Source organism: Condylura cristata, unplaced genomic scaffold, assembly GCF_000260355.1.
Source record: "Condylura cristata isolate star-nosed mole 26May11 unplaced genomic scaffold, ConCri1.0 scaffold00049, whole genome shotgun sequence".
In the NCBI taxonomy this organism is placed as follows: Eukaryota; Metazoa; Chordata; class Mammalia; order Eulipotyphla; family Talpidae; genus Condylura; species Condylura cristata.
Window position 1 is genome coordinate 2,468,368 of NW_004567150.1, and position 10,783 is coordinate 2,479,150.

At 43.5% G+C, this 10,783-nt stretch overlaps 1 pseudogene; it reads left to right on the forward strand.

The window, feature by feature from the left end:
- Positions 1-208: 208 nt before the first annotated feature.
- On the forward strand, positions 209-9,188 carry LOC101635640 (annotated as a pseudogene).
- Positions 9,189-10,783: the final 1,595 nt, after the last annotated feature.

The window sequence follows — 10,783 nt, forward strand, 5'->3', positions numbered from 1 at the left end:
CAAGACCACAGCTGTAGTGGCCAAATGACCTGACAAGCAGCCACAGTCCCACATTTTAGCAGGACGCCTGTTTCCAGATCTCTAGTCCTCTCTATGCCACACTTCAGCAAGACGGCTCTTTCTTTGGGTCTCCCTTTCTCTGCCGGGCCTAACAAAACTTTTCCAAAAAGGCTACTCAGACTAGGTCGTACTTGATGGCCTCTGCCATATGGCCTTTGGCCCCACAGCCCAGCTCTATGAAGTCCTTGAGGAGCTGTCTGGGGGCCTCCGCCACCATCACGATGCCGCACAGCTGCGCCACAGCTCGGCTTCGCTCTGTGAGTCTGTGCAACTTCTGCTCTCAGGCACCCAGAGCTCTATGTCATGCATGCCCCAAGATCCCTTATACACTTTTTCCATTGCTTCACCCCACTTCTAGCATTCTCCTGAGGTGCTCTATTTTCCACCAGCAAACCCCTCTGGGGAAACCACATGTAACAATTAACAGTCTTCTACTACAGGTATAATTCCCTACTCTTAATTTATATCACCATATCTATGGTGACTACTGGACAGACTATCGCCATCAGCATAGCTGCAAGACACATTATACAGCACAATGGCACTACCAGTATGACTGCCACACCACAATGAGGTCTCATTCCCATGATCACAGTGCGTTTCACTTAAGTATTTGTCCTGGGTCTGTGGAGGTGTATTTCCTAAGAGTATTTTTCATGACAAGGGAAGTTATGGTTTATTACTATTGATTATTAAAAGTAAATCTGAGGGGGCCTCCCTGGTGGCACAAGGTGTTAAAGCACAGCACTTTGAAGCTATCCAGTCACTGCAGCACAGTCGATCCCAGTCAGGGAGCTGACCCACATGGCACAGCAGACCTCTCCTATCTCACCCGCTGCTCCCCTCAGCAGTGGATTTAAGTAGATCCACCTGATCTACTCCCCACTCTGTCTCTCATGAATCATTTCACCGCTCCCCTACACCTCTGATCTGTACCCAAGTTCTTGTATGCATAAAGAAATAAGTCTTTTAAAAAATAAATAAATAAAACTGAATCTGGGGAGTGACTGTATGTGAGTGGGCTGCTGGCAGGACCAGCTATACCTTTTTGGCAGCAAGGGAAAGCAAAGGCTGGCAGAAGACAACAGAGTGGGGTGAAGACCACTACACAGCTCTGACTAGGGCTGGCCTTACTTCTGTTTTGTCATTATTTATTTAGTGCTTATTTTCCTGCTCTTTGGGCATCTCTACCCTGGGCCAATTCTGATGGAGTAGGATCGTTCTCCTAAAGGTCTCCAGAACAGCTGCTTCCCTGAGGGCCTCAAGGTCACCAAGTATCAAGGGACAGGCTGTCAACAAAGCCTTGCCTAATTATCTTCCTAAAAACAGTAAACAAATCGTTGAGTAGGTCTGGAGGTCTGGAGGTAGGAGACAGCCATAAAGCCTTATCACCCCTAGTGGAGGATTTTAAGGTCTGTTTCCTGAGGCATAAGTAGATGAATCCTGCAAAATTCCTTTATCTTTGATTGCAGAGTTCTCTATTCTGTCCTTCCCTCCCAAGTTCGACTTCCCCTTTCCAGAAAATCTATGTAACCTCACTGGAAGGTGGGTTCATATTCTCGGGCCCCCATGAACACATAATTACAGTTTTGGTTTTTTGCTTATTAACCCCTCTTGTGTCAATTCATTTTTAGGTGAGCCACAAAGAGCCAGGAGAGCAAGGGGCATTTCTCCCAAATGCCCCTTCACAAGGATCCCTGAATTGACCAAGGTCTGCACAGAGCACATCCCCCACATTGTGCTAGGCCCACATCACCCACCTCCTCCTGCGAATATGTCTAGTCTCTGGTCTAGCCCTGATCCGCCTCTATATCTATCTCTCTGGGCCCTCTTCATATATGGCTCAACCTATAAAGCCTAAATTATTTTTTCTCTAGCACCGACAGAAAACATATGCCAAGCCCTGATGAAAGCTATCACACAATTGCAAGACTGCTCAGATTTGTAAAATAACAACAGAAATTTATTTAAAAACAGGAAAAAGAAAGAGTTACTGATGCCAATAATAACTACCCTAACAGGACAATCCCTCCTGTAAACATGAGACTTGCGTCCCAGAGCCCAGAGGTCTTCCCAATTCTGACAATTTCTCCATCACTTTCTGTTTCACTCTCTGTATATTACTTTCTCCCACACGGGGTAGCTAGGCCCATTCCTTGTGGAAATGTTTCCTTTATTTTTACATCTTCATTGCATGATCTAAAACCACACAGGTGGCCCAGGCCATGAATGTGTGCACTTCTTTCTAAGCTGTGCTTAAAGTTCCCTGAGTAAGTCAGTAACAGGATTCAGTTCCTCCTCACGTAATCCACATATTAGTAAGAGAAGGAAAGAGTTCCTGCGGGAGAAATCAATTATTTACAACTCATATTCAGTTTAGTAATCACACTTCTCACCTTGAGAGCTTTCCTCCCAGGCCCAAGGCTCACGCAGGCAAGTAGATGGGCATTTCCACAGACCTACTTGCTTTGGCAAATGCAGTGGGAGTGGAAGTTACATGCCCACATCCAACCTGAAACTTAAAAAGCAATTGCATCTCACCTTTTTTCTCTTCCCCTCTGCAAAAAATGGCTTGTCCCTGAGGTAGCTGCCCCTAAGACAGAGCAGTGCGAGCCAGAGCCAAGCAGTGGCAACCACTCCAAGCATGAATACAGAGCCCGAGCTGAAAATAATTGTCCTGGCAAGCCATGGGGTTTGGGGCTTGTTAGTAATGAAGCAGTTAACCAATAAACTGCATTTCTAGAACTTTCTAGAGTTCTTCTTGCCGAAAACAGCCTCAATCTTTGATCACCTCAGGTTTATAGACATCTCACAAATATATTCCTGACTTCCAGAATCGTACCACTTATCTACTCTCTTCCTAGCAGACCCAGAGGCATCCGAAGTTTAATGATACAAGAATAAGCTCATCCTCTTGCTTAAAATACCACTTTCTCTTCCTAGCCTCCCTCTGGCAGTTTGGATAATGTCAGCCATCTACACTGGAACTTCACGTCCCAGATCCCTGACCCTGGTGCGGCTCAGCTACCTCGGCCACAGAGCACATCTTGCAGAAGCAGTCACCCAATGTGTGTTCCAGTCAGCACAGAGTGCACGCACTGTGGCAGCTTAAGCATGTGCACACACTGAGCTCTCTGTGGGCAGCACCCAGACCTGTGGTTCCCCAGCACAGGCAGCTCCACGCAAGGAGACACCAGTTTCTCTTGCATGTCATAGCACAAGTGAGATGGGGAGCCCAGGAACTACCTCTGGGAACTTAATGTCAATGCCAGGAGCCCACATATTAGTACCAGAAGATCCATGGACAATGGAATCAGCTCCCCAGGGGGCTGGGCCTGGATGGATAGGTGAGATCCAGAGCAAGGCCATCCCAGGCCAGTAGTGAGTGCAGAGATTTGGACAAGGGACAGCACAGAGAAAGAGCACTCTCAGGAGAGAGGAGAGTTCAAACAGCACAGAGTGAGTGTCTTCATGCAGAACTGGAACATCAAGCACCATTGGAGAGCAACAGGATTAGTCCCAGAGCAGGCCTTGCTCATCAAAGCTGGTGAGCCCAGCCCACTGCACTGCCGCTCCAGCCCTTTGATTTCCCTGTTGGGTAATGAAGGGAGTGAGCTCTGGAACCTGTCTCCCCAAAAGGGTCAGGCAAGCTCTGCTCAACATGTCCAGAGGAGGCCTCTTCCACAAAGAACGAGATTGATTATTGTTAATTATTATAATTTATTTATAAGTATATTGTAATTATTATATTAATTATTAAATATAGAAATTAAGGTCTGTGTCGGACCTTGACCAGCAAGGCCGGAGAGTCGGAGCCCCAGGGCCGGCGAACAAAGAAAACAGTCACACGTGTGTATCAGAACAGAGAGAGAGAGAGAGAGAGTTTATTTTTTCTTTATCTGGTTTATATAAAATACAAGAGGTGGGGGATGCAGAAGTTGGGAAGGGAGAAAGCCAATGGACACTAGACATGTAGCAGTGTTTGATAACATGGTTCTCGCGAGGGACAAAAATGGGCGAGAATGGAGCAGTGGTTAGATAATAGGTGCGTGAGAGAAGAAAGAGGAGAAAGAAAAGGTGGGAGCAAGGAGTTCTTCCCGCATGCCTTTTACAGCCGGATGTTTTTCTCTATCCGGACTCCATTTCACCTTTTTATGGCTGCTGACAGACTCCAGATGCCGGCCTCGGTCCCCAACAAAGGTCAACCGAGGCCTGTGGGTCTTGGGAAGCCTGTTACCATTACTTAAAGCATGCAGATTATTTTGAGTTAAAAGCAGTGTGGGACTGAGAAGCTGAGGGACATGTCTTTGTCTCAAGTCCTTTACCCTTCCTCTAATTGAAGAGACTATCACTCCTCTCTTCTCTAGGCCCTAGTAGAATGTAGTTTGGAAAGGTGATATCTAGATGTGGGTTTATCTGTGGACATGTCTCCCTCTCTGAGAAACTCATCCTTTGACTCTCAGTGTAAAAGAGGAAGTTACCCTGTCCTTATCACATGAAGTCTCCCCTCCCCCACCTTTTTTTAAATTTTTTTTTGATGTCCCAGATCTCTTAACAGGATATCTACCATGATTTGCCCTGCTTTACTTAGAATGACAGGCATGTAATTCTCCATCTTATTAACTGATTTTTAATAATCAATCATTATCATCATTAATACATTAGTATTATTAATTAAAATAATATAAATTTAATGATTAATATTTAACATAAATTGATTTTTCTTTTGCTAAGCTCTGTAACTGTTTTGATTATTTGTTCAGCCCAAGATGAACCCAGAGATATGGGTTTTCCCCGAGCCCCTACAGAGTCAAATAGTAGTTTCCTGGGGTCCTTTTATTCTCTGACATGAGCATTGATTTTAAACTTCACAGTCCCTTTTCTGAAACTTTTGTGGGTTTTCTGAAAAAAAATAAAATAAATAAATAAATAATAGCCATTTCTTGTGTTTTTTCCCCAGTTCTGTCCTTCCACTTTCAGGACAACCCTTTTTGTGAATGATACAAACTGCATTTGTCACCCGAGGTGAAGAAAATTATCAATGCAAAATGAGATGGTAAATGAAGTAGCTAGGTCTATTTCATCTCAGTTAACACTGGAGAGTCACTGGCAGCCCTCACCAATAAGCTACCACAAATCTGACACATGCACAGGGACTAATTACCAGGCACAAGGACTAATCTAGCTTAAAGAGACATGATGAACACTGGAATTACTGAGTGCAAGAGATGTCTTGTGCTGACATTACCTCCCTCACCCCTCCTCTAGCCACCACACATATCTGCATTAGCAGAACTTTAGATTTCTAGTAACCACTTCAGTTTCTAATAAATTTAATAAAAGCTCCTCCAAGGAGGTTCTCCCAAATATCCTCCTTATTTTATAGAAAACATGGTTTGCATTATAGCTAGAGAAATCCCAGCTACAGAAAGGAAGCAACCAACACTCACGAACTTCAGTCTCTAGGCACTCAATCAAAAAGACACCCAATAAAGGGCAAAATAATGCAGTTGACTCCAGGGTGTTGACTTTCCTCGAAATACCCTCTTCCTCAGCTTCAGTGACATCTCCTGAAGCTGTCTTCCTGCATCACCCATCTCGAAAGTTGTGCCTCAGCTCACTTTCTCTGAACCACCTGGACCTGAGAGCAATGAGTGTCTCAACTGGTCCTTCTGCTCCTACTTCTGGATGCCTTTCTCTTGTCCACCTCATCTGTGGACACTGCCCCATGCTAATGACTCTGCCCTTGGTGTGCCCGATATTGATGTCATCTGTGGCCTCCGGGTCAACTAAGCTGCCATCTTGCCCTCCCTCTGCCCCTCTTCTTAGGTGAAGTACCAGTATTGCTCCCTCCCTCGCCCCGGAGTGTAGCTACATCCTTCTTCGGATTCCCCATCTCAATCGAACCTGTTTCATGCCAATGACACAAGCTAGAACCCAAGATCAGCTACAAATATCCCCTCTCCTTATACATCCATTAGCCACTCCATCACCAAATTTATAATGTCTTCTGAAATATAATTATGTCTTTCAATACATGCAGTGGATTTTGTTCTATATAAGTAGTGGATATACATTACCAGTAAAACATGTAATCACAGAATTTGGCCACAAGGAGAGCTAAAATAAAATGTCAAGTAATTTCCTTTTACCAACTATAATTGTTATCTACAATTCAATAAAAATGAAAACAAGTCACTGAAGGAAACCCCTCCAAAAATTATCTCTAAAAATAAAAAGAAAATACTTTACAATAACTCTTAGACTAAACAGAACTCAAAGCTAGAATTTTAAACTATTTAGAAGATAGCAACAGTAGGATTGCATACCAAAAAAACACTCTGAGGACACCTCATGAATGCTTTATTGTAACTGAGGAAGACAAGATATAAATGAACCAAGCTTTTCATCATGAATGTAGATTTAAAAAACAATAAGAAAAAATACCCAAATGTAACATGATCTAAACTTACCTTGATACAAAAATAGGTGATGGGAGTGCATAAAAAATATCAACTAGTGAATGTAAATCTACTTAAGGGTGTAAATATAAAAATTATTAAATATGAACAAATTAAATCCAACAGTTACCAAGTCAATTTTATCCCTGAATCAGGGATTATTCAGTTGCATATTGCTTCTTCCTAATTGAGTCTCACATTCCCAAGATGAGCTCAGTGTTCAGGCAGGAACACAGCCCAGGAGGCATCTATGAGAGCCTTGACTTTGGAGCAAGCAGGGTGAGCAGACCATGTTGTTATGGGAAGAGAGGAAAGCTGTGAGCTGTGACATGCAGAAAGCACCTGTTCAGTGTTGGGAGAATCTCATGAATGTTCCAGTGCCATTACGGAGACCCAGTCTCATCTCATCTATGTGTTCAGTTCTCAGCTTTTCTGAAGGTTTCTTCATCACCACACCTAAGAGGTATCAGTAATCAGGCAATTGACCTGAGAAGCTTGTCACATCATGTATCTCTCTCTCTCTCTCTCTCTCTCTCTCTCTCTCTCTCTCTCTCTCTCTCTCTCTCTCTCTCTCATCTTTGCCCCTTCTTCCTCGCACTGTCCCTAGGGCTCTACCCCCTCGCCATGCGGGTCAAGGCCAAGTCTCTGCCTTCTCCTTTCGTCGACCCCTGGGACCTCAATCCTCGGCCTTGCTGGACAAGGCCCCCCACACCTGTTACTAAATTCAGGTCCCAACACAGCTTCAGAGCTTGTGCTTAGGTCCTTGGAGAAAATATTTTGTGACTTTGGGGTTCTTCCTCCTGTTTATGAATGCAGAAAGAAATCTGTCCTGAGGAGCTGGAAAAAAAGGTTCTGGGAATCAGAGCTGCCTGAAAATACCATAGCCTGAAGGGACACCAGGAGGGGGCAGCCCAAGAAGTGAGGGGAGAACCAGAAAGCATCGGGAAAGGGGTGGCCAAGAGTACCCAGTTCTGCAGAGGAAATCTCCAGTACCCCTCACTATCCCAGTATCCTGAGAATGTGAGAGAAGCCAAACCAGTGGACTGAGCAAGTGAGAGAAGTGAAGAAGTGAAAGCATGAGAATAGGCAAAGTTTTCAGGAAATGTGACTCCTAAGAAATGACTGAGGCAACAGAGAGGCAGCAGCCACATCCACAGTTCAAGAGGCAGCATGTACGCACTGGGAGACACACTACACACCCAAGAGGAATATCACCTGCACAAATAAAAGGCATGATAGTCATAAATTCAATGGATAGTTTAAACAGCAAATTATTTGCAACTGCAAAGATAATTCAAAAACTAATGAAGAAGCTAATTCCCTAGGACATGAGACAGAAAAGTAGGGGAAATGAGTTAAGAGACAAGTAAAATAATCACATGGAAAAAAAAACTTAATTGCTCATAAAAGTTCCAGATTATTGTTGGACTCCCAACATAAAAGAAATGATGCCAACATTTGGGAGAGAGAGAAAGCTGTAAGGAAACTCAGAAGACTGCTGAGGTGTTCCACACTCTGCTGACACAGTCTGTGGTCCCCTAAATGAAGCTTCAATATAGTAAGTTTAACTAAATGATGTTACGAACAGAAGTGTCCCATTCTCCCAATCAAATTATCCAACTTTAAAATTCTAGCTCCCATTTATTGAGTAATTGTGTGCCAAACAGTTCCTATTAATATTCCTTTTCACAGAGTTTAAACCTCAGGAGGCAGATGTTACTATTTGCCCATTTTCCAGGTGAGGAGTGAACACTGAGAGTTTATGGAACCTGCCCAGAGTCACAAACAAGACTCTAGAAGAGCCAGCACTAAAACCCAACCTTTGACCTGGCTTCAATAACAAAGATCGAAACTGTTACATCTTTTTCCCCATGGACAAGGTAGCAAAAGATGCAATCATTCATTTGTTCTAAGGAAAAATTGACAGACATCAAAATGATATAATCATGTATTAAAATAATGTTGGGGGCCCTTCCTGATGGCGCAGAGGGTTAAAGCAAAGCACTACGATGCTAAAGCCACTTCCGCATGAGTTCGATCCCGCCCCGGAGGTGATCCACATGGCACAGCAGACCTCTCCTGACCTGCCTGCTGCTCCCTTCAGCAGTGTACTTCATCCATCTGCCTATTCTGCTCCCCACTCTGCCTCTGGTGAAACCTCTCACCACCTCTGTGCCTCTGGCCTGTACCCCAGTTCTGCATGCACAAATAAATAAATCTTTAAAATATAATAGTGTTGGAAGAGGACACCAAACAAATGACCACTGCAGTGCAGCCCCACAGAGGGAGAGACAGACCTAGCCACATCCCCAGAGGTGCAGGTGACCAAAAAGACCCAGATCCTGGGAGAGAAATAGAAGATCTCTGTGCCAAAGACACTCAGATCCCAAAAAAAGACATACCTCCACACTTCTTTCCCCTTCTTGACTGAAAAAGAGGAGAGATAAGGAAAAGGAAGAAGTAAAGAGCACAGAAAGGAGATTACTGAGGAGACTTAGAGGTCAAAGCAAGAAGAAATAGAAATGATGGCAGGTAATAGGATTTGTCGCCTTCACATCCACAAAAGGCAAAAAAGTGGATGGCTGTGTAAATGCTTGTGACATCAATGTGTCTCAAAAGATGAAGTACGGACAGTACATGAATCAAAAAGGCAGATTCACTGCATGAGAATTAAATGCTGAAGAATGATTTTTTCCCCTCTCATCTTGATCAGAAGAGTGGATTCCATATTTTCTGTTCTTAGGCATCAAAAAAGAGAATGACATTCCTTCCTCCTGGCAAAGTAAGTAGTTTGTTTATGATGCATGCAGTTCACTTACCAAGCCTGGAAAGAAAAAGATTAAATACTACACTTTTTTCTTTTTCTGAAATATCATTTGGGGCAGTCATCAGCCTTGCTGTTTTGTCCTTATTCCTAAGTAATTCGTAGATGTTTTCTTTTTGGATGTCGGTTAGGGCTTTTTAAAATCCATAAAAGTAATTTGGTTCTAAGTTTCTCAAATAAAGCAATATTTCTTTAAAACATAAATAACATCATGTAGGAAAATAATCCTTTCTAAGGAATTATCAAAAATATGATAGACAAAGCCCCAAATTTAAATGGTTAAGGGAGCTGGATATCTATGAGCCTCATTTTAGAAAAGCTCTAATTTCACACACTGGGTTGCTTGAAGACAGGAACAGAATGTCTCCATTAATCCTACATAGCTGGACTGCCCTGGACGGGTGCCAGGGAGTAGCAGACGAGTGAAAGGCACTACTCCTGTCTTTTTGGAGCTCATGGTTCCATTCTAAATAGTCTTCCACTTTTCTCGTGAACATTTTGTAATTTCAAAGGAATTACTTCATCCACCACCAGTGGAGATTCCTAAGGATTTGGTCCTGGTGGAAAAGACAAGTAGCCCAGATACTCTGAATCTCCTTTGTTCTTAACATTCATTTGCTTAGGACTCACAACAAGTTCGTGGGGTAGGAAGCTCAGGGACTATAGAGATTATTACTCCAGTTTTTTTCTCACCATCTAAAAGTAGAAGATATAAACTTTTATTTCATATGGAAAATTTTGAGCACTCTTGAACCCAAAACTAACTTATGAAACTATACCAAATTCTACTTGCAGATCACAGGGGAAATGTTGTATTTCAGTTTTATAAATAAGCTGAGACAAAACTGAGCCCAAAACCATTGCTCATAACCCCAAGTCTGGTGGCACTCCCCTAGCCTATCCACAGTGATTTGACCAATCCATTTCTAGAAGTAGACAAGTCCTACACCACGGTTGCTCCAAAACTTCAGAAATATAATCTCACCAGAGCAGTCTTAATTAATTAGGGAGCAGAAAAAGCTCCTCTTCTTAGAAGTCTTTAAGAAAAGAGTATAGGGCCTCCTGGGACCTAGGGGTGAAGGCTCAGCGCTACTACCATGAGGGCCAAGTTTGGATCAGCTCCCTGGCTGATCCACATGGAGCAGCAGACCTCCACTGTCTCACTACTGCTCCCCTTAGCAGTGTGTTTCAGTAGAACCACCTGTTCTGCTCCCCACTCTGTCTCTGGTGAATCCTCTCATCCCTGTCCTGTGCACCACAGGCCTACTCTGAATAAAATCTTTAAAGAAGGCACAGAGGAGCAATCATCTGGCTGTTGCCACCACACACAAAGGTAAGTGTGCACCCATCATTTGGGCCCAATCTGGTATGGAAAGGAGGGCTCTCCTATCCATGTAGGGAGATGGCACCTTGAGGTTTTGGAGTTCATCAGAGTGGC